Genomic DNA, 24336 nt, shown 5'->3' with positions numbered 1-24336 from the left:
AGAGTAGTGGTCTGGGTATCTAGAAGAACTTTTTCACAATAGCAAAAGTCTGCTGCTTCAGTGATGTCTATGCAATGCTATGTCAATACAATGAGTCGCAAGGCACTTGGCTTTCGTCCGGCTTTTTCAAGAGGAGGAATCAAAGGAACACAGGAGGAAGCAGTAACTGGATTCAGAGCAGCAGGAAATCTGGCCTCTAAATCAGAATCAGACAAAGGTTTGTGCAGGAGGTGAGCTGCCGCAGGAACAGAGCGCACAGGAGTGTTGCGCTGTCCGACAGTGCAGCACCCACTACCCTGCTATTTCTACCTTTTCTGCATGACGGTCGTTTATTTTTTTTAACTAGTCGCCCAAAGGGTGCGGCACGGCTGAAGTCCCTTGGTCATGCCAGTGTCCGTCCCTTTTTCTGATCTTATACAGCAGTGGTTTAGCATTCAATTTCAAGTTCAATTATATATACATCATAAATCTTCAATACATAGTACACGATTTGAAATGATAAATTGTTGTCATCTCAATAAACAAATGTGAGAGTGATTTCTTCTTCCAAAAAATCTTTATTCGGCATCTTTAAAAAAAAAAACCCACAGCAAACGTGAAGTAGCCAACGCGTTTCATCCACCAGGGTCTTCTTCAGGGCTGCAAAATAAACACATAACAAACACTTATTTACAGTTTATTTACAAATATAAAACCTCTATCTATTTACAATATACAATAGTACAGACGCTACATAATATATTGGTCTAATACCTAAGCTCTATTTGTTCTCTTTGTTACACAATTATTTACAGGAAAAACTATTTGGAAATATGTATAAAGGACATATCCACACTGTATACTTATTTACACAGGAAGATAGGTAATCAAACATGTGGTCCTTCAGACAGATTGATGGAGAGACTCTAGGCCTTTAACAGTATTTGCACATTCATGGTAGCGGACTATCTCATTCTCAAAATGGGCATAAACTAACACACCTCAATACACGTGTTGTCGTCTCGTATATTCCTCAATATATGAAGGGAGAAAATGGATGTTGTTTTTAAGAGATTTTTCTGTAAAAAACACACATGGGAACTTCAACAGGATGCAGCCAGACATCAAACTCATTGTGTAACAATATAACACAGCACGATTTAAAGAGGGAAAAGAGTAAGTAAGTATATCACAACTTGTGCAAGATAAATAGCACACCATTATGGTTAAAAGAGGATTAAACATAGTCATATTGGATTAATTTAGACGGTTATTTGAGTATGCCAGCCATAGCCCATGAGTTAGAGCATACCATCCGTATGAAGCTAGAAACATTCTCAAAATTCTAGAGGGGAACACTACACTACATAAGAACGCCACATGAAACAAATATCTGTAATTAACATAAAATTTAAACAAAGCATGTTTAAGGAATTCTATGTGTAGCTAAAACCCAACATCCAGGCCTCTATGCACCTATTATGATTACTTTTGTGTCTTTATTCTGAATTAGAGGGCACCATCTTTACTTATCCATCGGTAATTAGGACACACAATCTTGTGGGGTCACATAACAATGAACGCGTATAAGCGATCATTTGGCGCACCATCTTCGACAGGTTTATTTTAAAATACCCGCAGCGTATTGACTCTACTCCCCCATGGAGGCAAGCTAAACACAGACATGTGAGCGCGCCATCTTTGATAGATAATGTGTATACAAAATGCGATGAGCACAAAGCGTGATGACTCTGTCATCCCCATAGAGACTGGTCAGTTCAGCTGTGAGCCTCTCCAGACTGACTTCACGACGCCAGGACAGGTCTTGTAGAGGTCTTGTGGTGTGCGCGAAGGAGGCAGCAGCAGAAAGTGGCAGCAAGCGGAAAGCGGACCGCGGGAGCTTGGAACCGTAAGAGAACTGCGAACCGCGAGCTGCGAGCCCAGAATCCTGAGCCCTGACCCGCTGCAGCCGCACGGAGCCGCGGGAATCATGAGGACCGACAGGGAGCTGCGGGAGTTGAGTAGAGCGGCGTGAGCTGTGAGTGGAGTGAGTAGAGCCGCGGGGGGCGACAGGGGCACCAGTGCAGTGCTGCTCGTGTAGCCTGTGGAGCTCCAGTGTGCTCTACTCCTGCCCCACTCCTGCTCGCACACGTCCTGCTCCGCGCATGCTCATGGTCTCTCCACTCCACATTGCTCCCGGTTGGCACTTGCTCCAGTGTGCTCCAGTGTGCCCTGTCCCAGTGTTGTGGGGAACTGCTGTGAGCTTCAAGAAGCCGCAGGGAGCCGTGTGGTGCTGAGTGGTGCTGGGGGGGTGAGTGGAGCCAAGTTGCGTTCTGCCCCTGCTCTTGTGCTAGTGTTCTCTGCCCCACACCACCTGTGCCCACTGTGAAACACTATGGGATTGAGGATTGAACAGCCCCGAACCCGAACCTGCAGCACGCAGACAAGCACTATCAGCGAAACAGCGTCAGCCGGGAAGACTCTGCGTAAGCCCCGGCAGTAGCAGCAAGGGCTACTGGGACCACCGGTGACAGGACAAACAGCCCCAAGGAAAAAAAAAAAAAAAGCAGACCATCCACCTCCACTCCGATGCCCCTCCACCGGCACCTCCACGGCAGCTGACAGACCCAACAGACCTGTCCTGATCCACCCTAGGAGGGCTTTTGCCAAATACAACGTAACGGGGAAGGTGCGAGAAAGCAGGGCCTCTCCCAGAGGACAAAGACCACCACAACCATGAGGTCGGGCAGGAAAAGGGGGCAGCCCGCTGTTACAGTGCGTAAAGCCAAACAAAATGGAAATTCAAAACCAAGTACAGGAACTCTGGTGATGGCCACTGAAGCAGGGGAGGAAGTGGATGTCCCCAGTAATCCAGCACAAAACCCTGGAAGCCATCGACCTCGCTTGCATCAACCAAAAATTTCATCAAAATTCCAATTCCTAAAGGACCCAGCGTCATCCATATTTTCTTTCAGTGGCAAAATTCTGGGCCTTCATGATCCTCTCCTACCTCTGCTCCCCTCACTGCCATCAACCTCACCAATCACGGAGCAAACCACAGTAGGAATCCTAGCGACCAAACCGGTGGTCTCTCCACTAACATCAGAAAAAATGTGGAAACATAAAACAAACAGCCCACCTATTTCTCAAGAGGAGGTGGAGGATGTGGAAACTCGTACTGAAGAGTATGTTGTTCATCAATCCTTGCCTACCCCCACCCCAATTTGCAACGCCATAACAACAGTCTCAATCGACTTCAAAAAGTGGAAGGAGGCACAAATCTTACTAGAGCCTAAAACAACAAACGGCAAGGTCACAAATTTGGGGCAGGTGGACTCGATTGGACACAATTTGAATTTTTCACCAGAACACCTCTTCAAATTCCTGCCTCAAAAAGAACTCCACAAACCCCCACTCATGCCACCACGACATTGAGAGGCCACCAAACCAGCCCAATCTTCACCAGGAGAGGAAACAGGGGGTGACCAAGATACCCCCAAAGAGTCTTCTGAAACTTCTTCGGACTCTCCAGTCTCCATGGTAAGTGGGCAGGACCCCATCTCCTACTTTGGATCGCAGGAGAGGGCTGACCTAATAGTGTCCTACGCACTGGACACTCCTGGGAAACAGCTTCCGCCTACAGCCTGCATTAATACAAATCAAGGCAACAACCAAGAAACAGTGATTAACAATCCAATTTCACGAAAAAGCCCTCCAACTCCTCCTTTGACCCCAGGCTTACCAAATTGAACCAGGAATCAGGCATCGAAAACATGGGACATCTTATTAAATACAATGCAACGAACGGTTGACATTTTAGACAACCAGTCAGACAAAATGGACCTGCAGCTGACACTTTTAGATACTCTGGCCCTCTTCGTGGGGGTATAGACGACAAACTAGGCCAACTAAACCTCTTAATCAGCAGACCCCAGCAGGAAGTAAAACTGAACTGCAGCTGTGGCCCTATAATTGACAAACTATTGTCACTCCCCTCAATTGTTTCCACCCTTATAAAAGGCCTGCCAATTGGCCCACATCAAGACAAACTAGGGGCAAACTCAAATTAAGCAGTAGCCAAAGAGGCACCAAACAGGGACTCTACTGCCCCAAAAAAATCTGGCAACAACTCTCCAATCCGTCACGAAAGTAGACTGCCCACTAGGACCTCTCCGCCACCCAAGGAGCAAACACCAAAGCAGAACTCAAAGTGACGCTGCCAACTTAGGAGGAAAGGACGGAATAAATACCATCTCCGAGCCTCACAAAGCTCTATCCTCTGTTTACAATGAAAATATCACAGCAGCAAGCACAAGTTCAATCTGCCATCAGATATGTCCCCGAAGCTGAGGAAAGATCTAACCAGCCAAAGGACACCAACACTACAGAAAACAAGGATGTAACACAAGCTGAAATACCACCTTTGGGGGCAGCCTGGATATCACTCCGCGGCCAAACCGACAACCAAGTCAAAACAGGACGACAGCACCACCACCAGCAGTCGAATGTCACAATCAACTGAGTCGAGGGAGCCCCCTGCTACCGAAGGCCCAAACCAGGAGTTGGCCTCAACCTCAACTTTACACGTCTTACCTCTACTGGGTGCCAATTCCTACACACCAACCTTAAAAATTGAGCTGCCAGCTAACAGGATCACTCCGAACCCAACAAAGGCACCAGGGGAAGCAAACCAAAAAAACAACAGCACAAGTAGCGCCTGTAATGAAGCACAGGGTCCCCTCTTCGAGCCAAGGACCACTACATTTGGGCATATGGGTCTCTCTCCAATACGACACCTAAACACCGACCGTGGCCTAGACGGATCAATAGGCCCTAAGCCCCAAGAGTCCCTATTTCCTGATACCTCGATCAGACCGAGTCAGCAACTCACCAACATCACCCCGAAATATCACCTGGGGACAATCTTTGGAAAAAAAAACTCCAGTAAACCAAACCAGGAATTCAGCCATTACTATTTTAACCACAGAATATGAATCGAAAGGACCTTTCGACTTCTTGAACAGAGGGAATATTCTCCAACTCTGGGGCACAATACCTACACTAAAAGGCATACGTTCTACTGACCTTCTTTCAATAGAATTTGTAAATCTGGACAAAGCAAAAGGAATAGAACCCACCAAAGCCACCTGGATTAGTAACCGAATCGCAAACATAGTCTTGGAAGAACAGGAAACCTTTAAAGCCTGGGGGATACAAACCACTGTATTCTATAACACAGGATACCCATTCCCTTTACTTGATATAGCAAGAGAAGGACTAACCCGCAAATGCAATAACATTTTGTCTGTACTTAGGGGGGCACGAGGGCGGTCACCACAAAATGAACAGATGCTGCAGATCGGCGCATATAAATTCTCCCTACTTCCACGGACAGAGTAAATCCACAGTCACACGCACATACACTCATCATACGCTAGGGCCCATCACACTGAAATTCATACTATTACTCTATCTGTGGTAAATATTTAATTACCTGTACTATTTTTGATGCGGTAAAATCTAGTAAGAATAACTCAGTAAAATAAGAGGCAGAATCCGTGGTATTAGAGGTTCTGAAAGGCTTTATTCCTCTACAAAGGAATTATGGTTCGAACCATAGGCATCAAATTCCATCACCACGAAGGTTCAGGAAGGGAAGGCAATACATTATTGACAGGTAATCATATATATATGAAATGCATTACAGTAAGACAGATGCAGGAGGCGTAACAGCTGATAAGACAGATAAGAATACACATACGTAATGAAAAAGGCGTACATGTAGGCGTAAACTAGAAACGTCATTAAACATGATGTCACAAGTGGGTGGATCCATAAGAGAATCCTGCAATGTCAGCAGAAATACTTGGCAGAGATGCGCGCGCAGCCGCATGACGTGTGATTGACGTGCAACTAGAGGGTGAAGGGGACTTGACATTTTAGCTCTACATGTGGAGACAGAAGTCTGGGGGGTCAAGTCAACCTAAATCCCAAATCATATCTAATATCTTATGTTTAAAGAACTGTGTTATCCAAAAGGAAAGGTCTCTCGAACGGAATCTATTCTATCCTGACTGTTAGTGCGTGTACAAGCGTCTAAGTGTCTACATGAGATGCGAGGGGGCAGGAATCTTCCATGGTAACAGGGGCTATGAATTACTTGCATGAGGACAGTGAGGCCGGGCCCTTAGCTCGGTAGCTGGAAGAATGTTTACCTAAACTACTAGACAGGAATGCATTGGATGAGGAGCGGAGCAGATAATCTTGAAGGTGAAATACATTTTCTGGCAGGCAACAGGCCGAGTCAGGCACCGTTAGCCACGCAGGGAGTAGGACAAAGTTCATGGATACAGATGCGAGCTCAGACTGGAGCTGTCAGAGGTAGAAGGCAGGAAAAGGCTTGATGGCAGAATTCAGGGCCTACTCGCCTGAACTGTAAAATGGGGAAAGTGAACCACATAAAGTCGGTGGCCTTTGATACTTAGGAACGGAATATCCGACCCATTCATGGCGGATCTGAAAGAGGACATGTTAACGGTGGACGCACATGTATTTGCGTCTTCATAACTGGAACTGGAGGGAACATACATGTACTTGTAGCATGTACATGGAGCCGTTGGGGTCTAAGATAGGGGACATACCTGATCATAAAATTCATATTTCCTCATATCCACACTGAATATAGGAGAGAAACCTAACCAATCTGCATCTAAAATGAGGTCAATGCAATCATAAAGACATTGTCCTGAGTCATGATTTTAAACATAGGAAATACATTTGTAACTCAATAAATGACAAAGAAATAACCACCTGACACTGGAATTCAAACAAAAGTCATTTTATCTAAATTAGTTCAAATGAAAGTCAATCAATAGCAAGATCATTATTCTCATAATTACCTATTCTAGCTAAATGGTCAGGACAGGTCTCTCAGTAAAGTCTCTCGAGCTGCCGTCAGCATCAGCATCGATCCTCACGAACATAGGTTCAGGAAGAAGTGGCCTCAAAAATCGGAATGCAAAAGCTACAGACCCTCTCTAGTCTAGTAATATTTATAACAAAACTAGCAGAACAAATGTAACAAATAAACTCTGAATGTCCGTTGAGCCGCTGAGCAGAGCGAGCAGGAAAGGATGTCGCTTGGTAACATTTAGAAAACCTCCGCTCAGGAATAATCACAAAAATAAAAACACGGAAGAAGGAAACTCGAGTTTGCAAGCGATACATTTATGAATGCTCTTCCTTGGTACCATAGCGAAGCCACCACAGGTTTATCGTAGTTCATTGTGGCTTTATTCTTTTCCAAGGGCAATTGGAAGCATGCCCGGAGCTGCTGTCCTCACGGAAACTTTTAAATCAGACAGAGGCTGTGGTCAGGTGACTTCTAACCATGTTCAGCAGGGCCTCTCATCAAAATTCAATCACTCGAACGCAGGCTGTAAATAGCAGCCATCTTGGTTTAGGCCAAAACGGACCATCTTAATTAAAAGAAACACAAAACAACGTTACCACATCATAATGATTATACAGTGTTAGTCCCCACTAATACCCTTATGTGTATGTAATTACCTAGCCGTCTGCAACACAAAGAAGCATTATAGCACGTTAATATAAAAGCGCAAACACGAAACAAATAGCACTTTTGCAACACTCATTTAATTAAGTTGCACGTATTATTAAGTAACATATATGCATTCCCACGTGTAGTTTCTCTCATTAGTAATGTTGGTTAATCAAGACTTTTAACAAAACTAATAATTAGTGATTATAAATTAGTAATTTTAATCATAACATATAAACAAAACTGGAGCTTAAAACTCAATAAATTTTCAACAGAAAACTCTGCTCCAGCAATCCCCCCTTTGGTGATATTATCACCACAAAAACCAACCCAAAAAAAAAAATGTTGTCCCAATTTTAGGAGAAATTGAAAATGTCTTTTATGACACAACATTAAACACCAGACTCCCTCACATCATCCCTCTTTGACTCCAAGTAAACACTCTCCCTCAATTCTTCTAATTCTATCTCTTGTGGGTCTCTCCTTGACCTCTTTTGTTTCTTTTCAGTATTTCCTCTAATTATTCTCTTTTTCCCTCCCCTGTTTTTACAACACAAACACCTCAATCTTAGTATCAATAAAGCAACAATTACACATGTCAATGGAAATAATATTTTACCAATAATGGTACCACCTATCCTAGCAATAAAACTCTTAACAGCAACTATCTTATTAGCTATTTTAGTCCAGATACTTTCAGCTTCCAGTGGTACTAATTCTTAATGCAAATCAGTAATATTTTTGATATAGACCTTTAGATCTTTGCTTTCATCAGGAATGTAAGTGCAACAATGTTGAACTTTCAGCATTCCACAAACTCCACCCTCCTTGGCCAATAGAATATCAAGGGCAAGTCGATTTTGCATAGACATGGGACGTACGGCAATCATCTCCGTATTTACCAAAAGAAACCCTCCAGCGGTACTTGTCGATAAGCGATCCACCACCGTTGACAGTTTCCGAATCCCATATGCATTTAAAGAAATTCCCACTGCTGGAATTAAAGCTCCAAAAATATCACCTACGATTTCTGACCAAGTTTCTCTCTTAAAACGTGTTAGTAAATTAATGTGTTCTACATCTTCTATCCTATCTATATGAAAAATCTTTGGAAAGGCCAGGCCCACATATCACGTGCCATACCAATGGTCAGGCAACTTGTAATAAGCCTTATTCCCACAAACGTAATACACTCCCGGGAAAACTGGATCTTCTCCACCTTTAAAACCCCATCCTGTTGCAATGAAGTATGTATCATGACACTCACTAGTCCCAACAAAATACCTATCATATTGAGATTTCTTTCTGGTAATGCATAGTTTACCCTTCTGTGGTGCATCTAAAGCTAAAGTTGGACTAGCTCCATTCCTCAATTCCTTTCCCATCTCAATATCCCATATTGTCTCACTCACTTTATATTTCCCTGCCTTTTCATGCATGCTCATTCTCCTTTCCTCTACCATGTCTAGGAAAGCCTTCTCTTCTTTCAAACTGCAAGTAAAATTGTTTCTAAAAATGTAATCTAATGTTAATTCTTCTTTCTCAATAAAAATATCACCAAAAATGTTAGCTTCTTTCGCTGGATTCAGCTTTCTATTCATAGGCAATTGCCCAAAAATGTTATCTTTGTTAGACATCTCATAATCTATTTTCCCTAACAAATAAAAAACACTACTTAGCACACTACATGAAATTCCATACGTAGCTGGTAAATGGTGATAAGTAACACCTTCTGAAACGGATGCAGGTAACTGCATACAGACGTAGCAATCCCTAACTTCCATTGTCTTTACGTATTCATACAACAACTTTGAAAAAACATTGCTAGAAAAATCATTAATTGACCTATCTTTATGTATGTAAATGTTACTACTTCTAGTCGGAACTATTTTCTGTGAACTCTTCCCTATATTAGTCATATTCTCAGTGTGTATTCCAAAAGTGTCTATTGTAACTCTAAAAGTAACTAGTAAAGCTAATACACCCCATAATAGCATTAATAATCCAGTACAGCAGCAGCACATTCTACACCATCTTTTCAAGAAGGCACATCTACTTTGATTATTCTCTGTGTTAGCCATTTTACTACTTTGGCAGTGTCTTTTGACTTAGCCTCTTCTACTCCACTACTGAAATTTAGATCTCTATATTATCTCAAACAGCTAATCTCAGATTTTCTTCTTTTCACTTTTCTCCAAGTGATTCCTTTTGTTCACTCAATTTGGATTTTCATCACTTTTCACTTCTTCTTCAGCAACATCAAATTTTATCAGATCTTCGACAACATCCTGAGCATCCGACTCTTCTCCAATGTCAGTCAAGATAACTTTCAGGATTCCAACAGTTTTCTCCTCAACCACTTCTCGTACGGTCCCCTCTGGATTTCCTTGACTTTCTGCCTCTTCACCTTCAGACAGTGCCACATACGTCCATTCCGGTGACCTATACTTCTGGTTAGGTTTTCTGATTCTCTTGAACTCCTCCGGTTCTTTTGTAATCTTCTTTTTATCACTCTTTGCTTGATTCTGACTAGACACCTCGTTCACCTGTTCAGCTTTCGATGAATTTGCCCGTGTCAGTCTGTACCTCAGTCTCTTTATTCTGTTAGGCCAAATATCTCCTCTTACAACCCTCTTTGGTCTCACTTCTTTATTATTTCTTTCTCCAATCCAAGTTCTCTTTCTCAGAACTCGACCCTCTGATTTCTCATTCTCACTCTCATCTGATTCTGTTTCATTTGCCTCTTGCTCTTCAACAATTTTCTTTCGCTCCACAGTCTTTTCCACCACTGACTGAGATTTCCCTATTTCTGTCCCTCCTCGGGTCTCCGACACGCAATCTTCTTGCTGTCTACTTGTCCCTTCACCTAGCTTATCAGGAATGTTCCCTACATCTCCTCGAGGGTCTTCCGCAATCTGTCCCTCTCTATCTTCTTCTGACCCTGCTCCTTCAGGTGTAATCTCAAGTGGATTTTCAATCTCTTCATCTGATTCAGGTGTAGTCTCTGTGGAATTGCTCTTTTCTCTTCTTTCTTCTCCACTGCTTGTCGGAACTTCAGGCACTCTTACAGAATCCGATCTCTCCTCTGAGACTCTCAATGTTTCTCTTGAAGCCTCTCTTGGAAAGAAAAAAGAATCACCTGACTCTCTTTCTCCTTCACCCCTTTCAGGATTCTTTCTTCTTCTCACTGGTTCAGTCTCTGCATCATCACTGGAATCTGACTCTTCAAAATACTCTTTACCAGTCCCTTCTTTTGGATTTGGAACTCTCAGAGTATGACTTGCATGCACCCAGTTTTTCACACCAGCACACTTTACTGCAGTCGTTGTAGTCAAAATAACTTGTCTTGGCCTTCCCCACCTTGGAACCAAGCAATTTCTTCTTCTGTGTACTTTAATCCTCACCCAGTCTCCTGGACTCAGATCATGAGCTTGCTTCTTCTCAAGTGTGGTAGCGTCTTCTCCAACCTGGTGAAACACAGAATGAACTGCGTCAGCCAGGCCTTTACAGTAATCCAAAATCATGTCATCAGTTATTGTCATCAACTTGTTGACAGGCACAAATGCATGTCTCATTGCACGTCCCATTAATATTTCGTGTGGACTCAACCCTGTGGTTCTATCTGGAGTAGACCTAATAGTCATCAACACTAGAGGCAAGACATCAGGCCATTTCATTCCAGTGGCTAAACACATCTTACCAATACGGTTTTTGATTGTGCCGTTCATCTGCTCAACAACGCCAGAAGCTTCTGGTCTGTATGCACAATGTAGCTTCTGCTGTATGCTCAATGCTTCACAAATTAAACCCATGAGCTCATTGTAGAAGTGTCCACCTCTGTCAGACTCAATTGTCACTGGGAACCTGTACCTAGGAATCAACTCTCTTAACAGTAACTTTGCAACTGTTATTCCATCACTCCTCCTAGTCGGATAGGCCTCCACCCATCTTGAGAACAAACAGACTACCACTAGAACATACCTCAATCTGTTCACTTGAGGCATTTCAATGAAATCTATTTGCATTCTGGTAAAAGGACCTCCTTCTCTGCCTATTGTTCCTAGACTCACCACTGTCTTTTTCCCAGTATTGAACTGCTGACAAATCAAACATCTCTGACAGATGCTCTCTGCAATTAACCTGAACTTTGCATTGTACCAGGTTTGTTTAAAAGACCTAATCATTGCATCCCTTCCCAGATGTCCCTGGCCATGATACATTCTTGCCATTGTCGACAACATGGAATTAGGCATGACTGGTCTACCGTCTCTATAGATCCAAACATGATCTGCTTCTCTTGGGGCACAACCTGCCTTTATCCAATCTCTCATTTGCTCATCTCCTGCCTCATCCTGCAACGGTTTCACTTCATCCCACGTTTCTAGGACATTAGTAAACATCACAGAACAAAAAGACATCTCCCTTTCTCATGCCCTATTAATCGAATGATTGTTCTTTGCACAATACTGTGCTATGTCATTGGCAAAACGATTCCCAAGATTAACAAAATCATCTCCTTGTCCATGAGCTGCACATTTCACAACTGCTAATTCTTTAGGCAGCTGTATCGCCTCAAGCAACTTCCCAATCACTTCAGCATTCTTTATTGGAGTCCCACTCGACGTCAAGAAACCTCTCTGTAGCCAAAGCTGGCCAAAATCATGAACGACTCCAAATCCGTACTGACTATCAGTCATCACAGTCACTCTCAAATTCTTCCCAATCTTGCAAGCTTTCGTCAATGCCACCAATTCAGCCACTTGAGCAGATCTTGCTCCTTTCAAAGGCGAAGCTTCCATAACTTCTGAAACCTTGCACACTGCATATGCTGCACTCAGCACACCCTCATCAGTTCTCAAACATGATCCATCCACAAACAGCACATGATCACTCTCAGGCAGTGGCAAATCTCTTATGTCCGGTCTAGTCTTTGTGCAGTAATCAAGCACATCCAAACAATCATGATCAACATCATCTCCCACATTCACATTCTCAGCATCTGGTAGAAGTGTCGCTGGATTCACATTCACACATCTCTCAAGAGTCACATTTGATGCTCCTAGAATGATTTTCTCATATTTAGTCAGCCGACTATGTGACATATATTGAGTTCTGCTTCTTGTCAAAAGAATTGCCACATCATGAGGTACGAATACCCTTACAGGATATCCCATTATTATACCCTCACTCTGTTCCAAGCTTCTGCATGTAGCAGCTACTGCTTTCAGGCAACCTGGCAAACCCACAGCTACGGGGTGAAGTGTCGATGAGAAGTACGCAATTGGCCTTCTCAGTTGTCCATGCTTCTGAATTAACACTGAAAGTGCACAACCATTTCTCTCACTGCAGTACAACTCAAACTCTTTTTCATAGTCTGGCATTCCCAAAGCAGGGGCTTCACACATTCTGCTCTTTAACTCTTCAAATGCTGCCATTTGTTCTCCATCCAGTTCCAATGGGTCTCTCACCTCACTTTTAGTCAATTTAATCAGTGGCTTTGCTATCAGGGAGAAATTACTTATCCACTGACGACAATAACCCACCATCCCCAGAAACATCCTCACTTCTCTCTGGGTCATCGGGGCTCTCATTCCTCTGATAATTTTGATCCTGTCATCGGTCACCTTTCTCAGACCTTTTTCAATATTGTGTCCAAGATAATGCACCTCTTTCTTGCAAAATTGCAATTTGGCTGGAGATACCTTTAACCCTCCATCTGCCAGATGATTCAGTAAAGCAATGGTATCTACTTCACAAGCTTCACGCGTCTTCGATGCCACAAGTAGGTCATGGATGTACTGTACTAGTACTGAGCTTTCAGGCATGATCAAACTCTCCAATAATTTCTTCAATAACTGATTGAATATCGAAGGACTCTCTGTATACCCCTGTGGGATACGACACCATGCTAAAATATGCTGTCCAAACCGAAATGCAAAAATCGTCTGGCTGTCATGATGCAATGGAATTGAAAAGAAAGCATGACACAAATCAATCACTGTGTACCATTCAGCATCATGAGGAATCTGATACAAAATCACTGAAGGATTTGGCACAATGGGACAACATGCCACCACAATTTTGTTAACTTTTCTCAAATCTTGTACAATCCTGAACTTTCCATTAGGTTTCTTTAGCCCCATTATCGGTGAATTACACGGGCTGCTCAGTAACTCCCTCAAAACACCCCGTTGAATCATTTTGTCGATTATAGGAGCTATTCCCTCAATTATCTCTGGTGTCAATCTGTATTGTGGGATATTAGGATAAACAATCGCCTCTTTCACTGAAATTTTCACTGGATCTACATTATTCATCAATCCCACATCTTCTCCAGTAAAATCCCAAACTGCTGTTTTTACTGTGTGTCTCAACTCCTGAGGCAAATCATCTGGGTTAAACACAGCATATGTACCAACAATCTCACTCTCTCTATTATCTAGAGTCATCCTGTACAAGACATCCTCATCTGGTGTCTCAAAAGCTATTCCATCTGGAGTACAAAAAATTGTGCAGTTCATCTTACACAATAAGTCCCTACCTAACAAGTTCACTGGACTAGTGTCACAGACTACAAATCTGTGCATGTCTGAAAATTTCCCTATTCTTACCCTTACTGGTTCGGTAAGACGAGTCTTAATCTGTGTATTTGCTACACCAATTACTTGGATTGCTTCGTCCGAGAGAGGAAGATTTCTGATATCTGCTGACCTGACAGTTGATCTCGTCGCTCCTGTGTCTACCAAAAAAGTAACACTCTCCCCATTTATTTTCCCATCTACAAATGGTCCTGCCTGGTCTATTTCTAGAGTTGCACCAAGTATGCACTCTTCCTCCTCTCTTCGGCACCGTCAATAGTCCCCTTCAGACTCACTCCCCTTATTCTTTAACCATTACTGCTGTACCGGGTTTGAACGTCTCGGTTTGTTTACCTGCTCATCATTGTAGAATCCTGACTCCTGGTTATACTTTTGGGACCCTCTATTCTGCGGCAAGGGCGGTTTTGGCTCTTGACTCTGCTGTCTGACAACCTTCTGCTGTTGCTGCTGATGATTACACCCCTCGTTCTGCACCTGTTGATTTAAGGCTTTATTCTCATTACTCACTAATGGTGGATTGGTACACTCGGATCTCCAATGCCCCAATTGTCCACAGTTGTGACAAGGAAACTTTTTCTTCGCTTCCTCTAAATTCCCCTTTCCTTTTCCTGCATATCTGGGTCTATTTCCTGGATTATTTGCCTGTTCCACCAACTGTGCTTCTTGTCTTTCAGCAACCTTCACCTGTGCCCACATTGCTTTTTCTTTCAGCTTTCTCTGTTTTGCTTCAATCTCATCACTGAAGTACTTTGCATGTCTCAAGATTTCATCAATCTTTTTACTCTGCCAATCAACTGTATGCTCACGAATTCTTTCACTAATTTCAGGTCTCAAGCCATATACAAATCTGTATACAAAATGACTCAAATCCTTGTCACCCAGGTGTTCGTCTCCACTGAACTGTTTAAAAGCCAGTATCAGCCTTTCGTAAAAAGCATGAACTGATTCTTTCGCTTCCTGATGTGTTCGATCTATCTTAACCCAGTCTGTCTCTTTCGGGGGTACCTTATTTTTCAGGAACACAATTACCTGGTCATATTTCTTCATAACCTCCGGGTCTGGTGCTCCTGTTTTCGGATCTCTTGGATATTCCTTAGCAGGCCAATCTACAACTATTTTACACTCTGCCCACAAGTCTGCTGGAACAATTATATCAAACAGACTATTCAGGTCAATCCAAAGCACTTTTGACAATTTCACAAACCTGTCTACCTGCCTATACCACTCGACGGGCTTTTCTCTCAGTCGAGGGAAATCATTCGTAAATGACAAAATATCCTGTCTAGTCCATGGGACATGTACATATCCTCCTCCAGGAATCTCTCTCATAGGATAAGCATCCACTGTTTTTTCTTTTTCTCTCATGGGAAAAGCTGAGTAAGTCCTGTCCACTGAATCTTCCCTTTTCTTGTACCATCTATCCTTCCATTTTTCCACATCACCCCATTTTCGCAATAAGGCAATCATTTCCTTAATCTGTCCTGTTCTGCCAGTACCATTAAGATTCTCAATATCCTTGTCGGTGAAATCCACCCTGTAAGGCTTCTGCAAAGCTTTCACCTTATCCATGTCAACTCCTTGTTCACTCGCTATTGCCCTTAACCTGTCATGTGTACTTTTAGCCCTCCAGGTGATACTCTTGCACATAAATAACAACTCTCCATCATGATGGGTTTTCAGTATATCTGTAGGAATTGTTCCTGCAATAAGCTCCTCCAATTGTATGCGCAACCTGGCTACATCAATTGCCTGTGAATCTTTATCTTTCTTTTGGAGAACTTTCAACCAATCATTCAAATCCTCAGCTGTTATTTCCGTAGACCTTTTCACTGTACATACTTGCTCTGCCATCCTCTGTGGTTCCAAAATTGATCCTCCTAAACAACCAGTATTCAATCCTGAATAAGGCTGCACTTCTGATCCCCCACTACATATGTCATGTCTCGACTGTCTCAAATTATTTCCTCCCGTTCTTATTCCCGATTCCTCCAAAGAACAAGTACCAACCAAACCATTTCCAACATAGGGAACTGTCAAACCATTTTCACCCATTCTTTGCTTATCAAAAATAGGCACAACCGGACCTATGGTTACAGGCACTGTAACAGCTTCTAGATTTTTCGTCAGCTCTCTAATTTTCTCAGTCAGCTCAGTTGTCGTTCTAGCTAATTCTCTTGTTTTCTCGTCACTGACTCGATTCTCTTTCTCTCGCTCTCTCTCTCTTTCCCTTTCCATGAAAGAGCTACCACTTTTCAAATCAGGTGTCACAACCTCAGTTTTAACAATTCGCAAAGTATCTCTTATTGGAGTAGCAACTGGCGTGCTCTCTTCTGGTTCTGGTCTATATGGAGGTGGTCTCTTGTAAATCATGTCATCCAAGACCTCATCCTCATAATCATTAGCCCCATACCTTCTCACTTCTGCATCAGGCACCTTTTCTGTACCCTTCCTCCCTTCCGTTTCTTCAACTGTCCTCATAGGATATAATCCCTCTGACATACTAGCATCTCGCCATCTCCTCATTCGATCATGATGAGTTTCACGATCATATTTCCTCCCAAACATGTACCTATAATTGCCTCCACTCCTCTGCTTTTCACGCTCATGCACCTCATCTTCCCATTCCACCAACGCCTCAACTGTGTCGGCCTTGGTCTAGGCTCTAGACACATCATCTTTTCCCGTAAATTTCTCAACACGGCCAAATTAAATGAACCATGTTCCGGGAATGCTAAAACACCATCCTCCTTAGTGTACTTAGCCCAATTATCTAACCATATACAGGTATGATACCCATATTTCGCAACCATGAAGGATGCAGGGGTTCTCGTCGGAGGTAGCAATTCACCTTCTCTAGTTATTATGTTTTTATCCTTGTCGAACCACCTTTTAATTTTACCGAACAAGGATTTCTTCTTCTTTTCCTCCGGTTGGTAATACATTTTAACGTTTACCAATATTCTCTAGTCCCTTCCGCAACTGTACGATCTTCTGTCCAATAACAGCGCGACTCATACCAACGCACCAATCCTGGAGCATCTACGTCACCCTGTACTCCTTCCAATCCCTGCGCGGCTCACACTAACGCACCAATCCCAGCGCGAGCACTGTTCTGATCCACTACCCAATCACAGCGCGGTCTGTCTCTGACTCCCTGATGTCACCGCTGCAGACGCTTCTGCTCTGTCTCCTGTCACTCGTCTACCCCTCCTTTACAAAGCCTTTTCAGTAGACTTCGTTTCAGATTTCTACAAAATCTATTAGTTACAACATATAAACATCTTCATTGTCTGCTTCGCTAACCACAGAATAGTAAAGGAAATTCTTTCTCACAAGAATCCCGCTTCTCTCTGGAACAGCGCTTACCTCTGCTCTACTACGGAATCATTACTTTCGTTGACACAGTAGCACATCCCTCTACTCTGCCCTTCTAACATACATCCATTAACTGTTTCCTCTAGGACTGCTCCAAAGAGTCTCACAATCAATTAAATGCTCATACATTCATGCACTTTCATACCAGGAAAATGTATCACACCCACACAGAATCCTGCCTTTCCCGAGAACAGCGAACAATCTGTCCCACTACAGAATTATAACACACGTTAACCAAGCAGCGCTTACCTCTGCCCAGTCCTTCAGACAAGCTCAGAGAATACCTATTACCTCTCCAGCAGAAAGCTTTAACGGCAAACCTTACGGATCCCTGGGACTTAAGACCAGAGTTTCACAGATAACCTTCGCTACCATACGCACTCCTTTTATACCGAAAACATGTCCCTAATAGTAACACACGACGATGTCACTGATTCCGAACCCAGACAATGTGATGCGCAACTTCAATTGTCACACGTTTTTCCTGCATACGTACAGGTAATTCCAACAATCCCGTCTTTCCCGAGAGCAGCGCTCACTTCCCTCTGCCCTACTACGGAACCGTCACCAGCTCCCAAATTCCAGAAGCCGTACACACTACATAAAACTCAAAACGACAACTTTAACATATAGTATTAGTACATATACCAACGTAAATCAATGAATCAAAAGCCTATGTACAAGCAATCTATCAGATCAAGACAATAATCTAAAACCATCATACTGCTACCAGGAAACTGCTGCAGATCGGCGCATATAAATTCTCCCTACTTCCACGGACAGAGTAAATCCACAGTCACACGCACATACACTCATCATACGCTAGGGCCCATCACACTGGAATTCATACTATTACTCTATCCACACTGAATATAGGAGAGAAACCTAACCAATCTGCATCTAAAATGAGGTCAATGCAATCATAAAGACATTGTCCTGAGTCATGATTTTAAACATAGGAAATACATTTGTAACTCAATAAATGACAAAGAAATAACCACCCGACACTGGAATTCAAACAAAAGTCATTTTATCTAAATTAGTTCAAATGAAAGTCAATCAATAGCAAGATCATTATTCTCATAATTACCTATTCTAGCTAAATGGTCAGGACAGGTCTCTCGGTAAAGTCTCTCGAGCCGCCGTCCTCAGCATCAGCATCGATCCTCACGAACATAGGTTCAGGAAGAAGTGGCCTCAAAAATCGGAATGCAAAAGCTACAGACCCTCTCTAGTCTAGTAATATTTATAACAAAACTAGCAGAACAAATGTAACAAATAAACTCTGAACGTCCGTTGAGCCGCTGAGCAGAGTGAGCAGGAAAGAATGTCGCTTGGTAACATTTAGAAAACCTCCGCTCAGGAAAAATCACAAAAATAAAAACACGGAAGAAGGAAACTCGAGTTTGCAAGCGATACATTTATGAATGCTCTTCCTTGGTACCATAGCGAAGCCACCACAGGTTTATCGTAGTTCATTGTGGCTTTATTCTTTTCCAAGGGCAATTGGAAGCATGCCCGGAGCTGCTGTCCTCACGGAAACTTTTAAATCAGACAGAGGCTGTGGTCAGGTGACTTCCAACCATGTTCAGCAGGGCCTCTCGTCAAAATTCAATCACTCGAGCGCAGACTGTAAATAGCAGCCATCTTGGTTTAGGCCAAAACGGACCATCTTAATTAAAAGAAACACAAAACAACGTTACCACATCATAATGATTATACAGTGTTAGTCCCCACTAATACCCTTATGTGTATGTAATTACCTAGCCGTCTGCAACACAAAGAAGCATTATAGCACGTTAATATAAAAGCGCAAACACGAAACAAATAGCACTTTTGCGACACTCATTTAATTAAGTTGCACATATTATTAAGTAACATATATGCATTCCCACGTGTAGTTTCTCTCATTAGTAATGTTGGTTAATCAAGACTTTTAACAAAACTAATAATTAGTGATTATAAATTAGTAATTTTAAACAAAACTGGAGCTTAAAACTCAATAAATTTTCAACAGAAAACTCTGCTCCAGCACAGACACCAAACATACATATGAGCACAGCAGTTAACATCGCATTTGCTCCTGCTCCCCTTCGGATCACCAGAACTATCAATACATTTGGCCACCCACAGTGACAGAGATACACAGCGAGGCATTGTGAAAATCAAGGTGTATTACCCCTGAGGATATGCTCATGGAATATTAACAGGCAAAACAACAAGGCCACTGACGTTGAATTTCTCGACTATGTAAAAACCTTCGATATCATTTTACTGCAGGAAACATGGCAAGAGGTGCCTCTGCAAAAAGGGATACATCTGTTTCCACACACCCGCTCTAAGGAATAGCAACTGTGGGCGTCTATCAGGCGGCCTGGCAACTTACATCAAAATAACACAAATTCATAGCGCAGTGGAATTATCGCCTGTATTCCCAGCTGTAAACAGCACAAAAATTCAACTAAACCTCACCGGAAAAAAGGAGGAGGTATTGATAATAAACATATACATAAAGCCGAAACAGAAAAAACAGGACTCAAAAAAATGGATTGAACACCTTTATCAATTGATGAGTATGCATTCCACTCCAAATTTCATTCTGTCAGGCGACTTCAATCAGCACATATTAGGTACCACCTCAAATGGAGACACCCAAGTCCAGTCTTTTCATTGGAACATTCCAATCCAATCACATAGAGATCACGGAAGAACATCCAAGGGCGCTACTGAGCTGCTAGAGGATCTGGAGAACTTTGGACTAAGGGTGCTAAATGGCTGATGATTCCCCACCGGTCGCTTCATTCCTCTTGGGCCATGCAACCTCTACAATTGACTACACCTACACCTTAGTATCTCTACTATTCTTGCAATACATAGAAGGCTACTGTCTAGAGGACAAAGGGGACAGGTACCATCGGCCGCAGGAAATCTCAATTCATGAACTACCAGATAAATCAATCCCTAACCCAGTTGGAAAGCATGCATGCCACAAAATAAGCCTAAAAAGAATTAAATCCCCCATAGCCAACTCCAAGGAGGTGCTCCTGGCAGCAAAACAACAGCTAAAGGAGCTTAGCCATCTCACGGGAAACCACACTTACATGTGGGAAACATTTACGTCCATGTTCTCAAATTCTTACTCATCCGGAGCCCGACACTTCCTGCCTAATGATTCAACAATAGCGGGGAAGGCTACGAGAGCACAAAGGTCAACTCTGAAAAGTCTAAAAAAAGTCATAAATAAATCACTTGGGGGCATATCAACAAGGAGGCGATATAAAATTATCGCCGCTTTTGCGTGTGTTTTCGGACGAAAAGCGGCGATAATTTTATCGCCTTATCAGCAAGGTGACGCTGTCGCGTGAATCCTTGCATTAGCTCCCTTTCCCCTAACGCCCACCTTTGCATCTCTAATGAGATGGAAAGTGGGCGTTACGTCCCAAAATAACTGGAGAAATGTCGCTAACCGACATTTCTCCAATTATCAATGACCAGGACTCCCAACCACTATCGATCCCTGATGCCTTTAACCAAATTACAAAGCAGGTCGCCTCAAACTTAACTGTTTCTTGCAGACGGAGGCCCCCAAAATTAAAAAAATGGTTTGATGAAAGTTGTAAGAATACCCATAAGGAACTTATGTGGGAACTTAACCAAAAACCCAGGGAGGTCTCACAGGTTAAGAATGCAAGAAGGGTATATAAATTGGCAGTGGAAAGACGGAAAAGGCAATTAAGGGAGATGGCGTAGGAGGAGCTTAGTCAGGCTAGTGTCCTGGCCAACAGCTCTAGATTCTGGTCTGTTGTTAATAGCTCATTGTTTAATGATATACCAAACTCTTGTAAGGACTGTTTAGTTCCTGCTCTGAGGTGGGTGCAACACTTTGGGAAAGTGTACAGTGATGTGACACCCGGAACTCCCGCAGGGTCAGCAGAAAGTGATTGTGTATGCAACCCTCTTGTTTTTACTATTGACGAAGTCAATAAGGCGATCACATCAACCTTAGGGGGGAAAGCTCCAGGTCCCGATGGAGTACCAGATGACTTGTACAAGGCAGATCCTAAGCTATTTGCTAAGTTTCTAACTTACGTTTTTAATGCAGCGTGCCTGATTGGTTTTCCCCTGTCTTGGGCCAAGGCGGTTATTATACCAATTTTTAAGAAAGGAGCGAGGGATGATCCGGCCTGTTATAGGCCTATTTCGCTCCTTGATTCCGCGGCAAAAATCATGGGCAAAGTTGTCCTGGCCCGGTTAACAGACTGGCTGGACCAAGCAAATATTATTTCCGATCTCCAATATGGTTTTAGACAAGGGAAAGGCACCTGAGATCAATGCCTTAATCTCAATTTGGTGATAGGGAAGTATACAGTTGCAAAACGGGGGGATCTTCATCTGGCTTTTATAGATTTAACCTCTGCTTTTAATCTTGTTAATAGATCAAAACTCTGGGTGATCCTTCAGGATATAGGGCTAGATGCTGATTTAATCTCTTTTCTGGCAGCCATCCACAAAAATACAATAGCGGCTGAGCGGTTTAATGAATATGGCAGCCTGACTGAATCATGGGCAGTAAAGAGAGGGGTCTGGCAGGGGTGTATTTTGGCCCCTTTACTTTTTACTCTCTATATTAATAAGCTAGGAGATTCCCTAATTTCCTGCTGTAAAGATATCCCTAGAGCCAGCTCCAAAATGCTCCCCGCTTTCCTGTATGCTGATGACGAGGTGTTGGTTGCCATGACTGCAAGGAGGCTGCAAACCCTTTTAAGCTGTTTTACAATTTTTTTGGAGTCTTTAGATTTAATTACCAATTTTAAAAAATCACATGCTATGTCCATAGGGTCAAAAAGGGCAAGGAAGGTTAAATTCTATTGCAAGGGTCTTGAGCTAGTAAAAGTCCCCGTGTTTCCATACCTAGGGGTGCTTTTTGACGACCAGCGCTCATGGTGCAGGCAGCGTGCACACTCGAAGAATGCATTAGCCAGAGCATCCGGGGCCACTCTAGACTTTGCAAAAAGAATAGGCTCAAAACCAATCCCCGCGCTTATAAAGATCTATAATGCTAAGTGTCTCCCTATGGCGACTTATGGGAGTGACATCTGGGGTTATACAGATGTCAGAGAAATTCAGGGGGTCGAAAATATTTTCTTCCGTAGATTGATTTCGGTCCCTGCTTCTACGCCAGTTCTTAACATACACGAGGAATTAGGAGCAGGTTTTATTTCTGACCAAATTGTGGTTGCCCCGTTATTGTGTTGGCTGAGAATTTGGGCACAAGCTACCCCAAATCTTAATCAATTGGTCATTGGAGATTGTCTTACCCTGGAAAAGATGTTAGACATTATGCCATTAGAGACCTCCAGCAGGAGTTCTTAGATAGACGAAGAGTACTAAGGGAGGAGAATGAGCTGAAAAAACCCATGGTGAGAAGTTTTATATATATATTGAGCCTGGGTCGGCAGACACAACCATATTTATCCTATATAAACAAACCGTACCATCTTTTTGTCTTGATAAGATTTAGGATGAACATGGTTCCCTGGCTCCTTGCATTCCTCAAAGGGTATTTCAAAGAGGGAACATTAAATCCTTGTCCTTGCAACAATTTCTCAGACCAGAATACTCTTCATATAATATTTTTCTGCGCATATTACAACTCCTTGCGCAGAAAATGTATTATTCCCTTGCTTTGAGGATGTAACTTTGAGCAAGTTAGGCCGGCGTTGGTATATTTACAAATGCTGGCCTCACCTATGGTCTGTTTTGGGGTAGCAAGTTTTATAATAGGTGGACAGGACTTTGAATCCTGTTACGTAAAAATGTATTTTTATGTTTTTTTATATGTAATGTTGGATAAGACTAATGCTGGGCTAACTGTATTTTATATATTTATTCTATTTATTTATTTATTCCCAGGCCTAATTATGTGTTAGTGGTCTGTATTTCCATTTTTGTATGAACTGTGGCATTTTTTGAAGGAGTGTACTTTGTCCTATTGTGGATAATGAATTTTGAGTGGGGCAGGACTCTATGAAGATTAATAATAATCATTTTATGTTTTTTATTGATTGCAGATTTGATCTGTTTTGTTTGTTTTATGTACTTTGATGGCTACAATTAGCCGAATAAAGTAAATTTGACTCTGACTCAATGGGCACGCACACTAACAAGCATAGCGATAAGAAAAGTCGCACTAACCTTGGTTATCGCTACTTTCCTAACGCCTGCTTTTAGTTTGACTTAGCCATTATATCCAATCTAAGGTGGATATCATGGCTAAGTCTGCCCTGCCCTATCAACAAGCTATCGCCAAACTTTGTGAGATTATCGCTGGATTTTCAGCGATAATCTCACATTTGGCAGTTAGCGCTTGGGATTTTATCTCTTTTGAGATAAGCGTTGCTGATTGCACGCTATCTCAGCGATAAAATTCCACGTTAGCTGGCGATAAATATCCTAGCGCTAAGTGCGCTTAGCGATAATTATCGCCGGTCCTTGATGATATGCCCCTAAGGCTACTGAGGTTATGCCCGGGGGACACGGATCTACTTCTGCAGCTCCGAAAGAGCAAGGCCGAACTTAGGAAACTTAAATGGGACATAAGAAAAACACAAGAAAACGAACTCTGTGCCAAACCCCATTGCGACTCCAAAGGAAATAACAGTGCACGTTTCTGGGCAACGATAAACAAATTCCTACAACCGGCACATGGTGGGTTAACAACCTACATAACAGAAAACAACTGGACATCCTTTTTAGAACGTCACTTCAATCAACATGCACCAGGACTTAATATTAGCAAGGATGACCAATCAGCACCCCAAC

General features: G+C 42.6%; 1 protein-coding gene and 2 long non-coding RNA genes across 3 annotated transcripts in view; 2 read left to right on the top strand and 1 right to left on the bottom strand.

Moving 5' to 3' along the window:
• The window catches only part of LOC146808745 (uncharacterized), a 13684-nt gene extending 11139 nt beyond the window's left edge, over positions 1-2545 (top strand). Inside the window, exons 4-5 of the long non-coding RNA XR_014966248.1 lie at positions 206-1721; positions 2062-2545. This is a non-coding gene — a long non-coding RNA (uncharacterized LOC146808745). The remainder of the gene's footprint in view (positions 1-205; positions 1722-2061) is intronic.
• The window catches only part of LOC146808743 (pregnancy-specific beta-1-glycoprotein 1-like), a 321140-nt gene that overhangs the window by 246272 nt on the left and 50532 nt on the right, over positions 1-24336 (top strand). The window lies entirely within an intron of this gene.
• LOC146808744 (uncharacterized) lies at positions 2226-24336 on the bottom strand. Its single transcript, XR_014966249.1, has 3 exons — positions 23676-24336; positions 19550-21011; positions 2226-5331 (listed from the first exon to the last, which is right to left on the bottom strand). It is a non-coding gene; the product is annotated as an uncharacterized LOC146808744 (long non-coding RNA).

Source organism: Triturus cristatus, chromosome 7 (assembly GCF_964204655.1).
Source record: "Triturus cristatus chromosome 7, aTriCri1.1, whole genome shotgun sequence".
Classification (NCBI taxonomy): Eukaryota; Metazoa; Chordata; class Amphibia; order Caudata; family Salamandridae; genus Triturus; species Triturus cristatus.
This window is presented reverse-complemented; position numbering and strand designations above follow the sequence as displayed.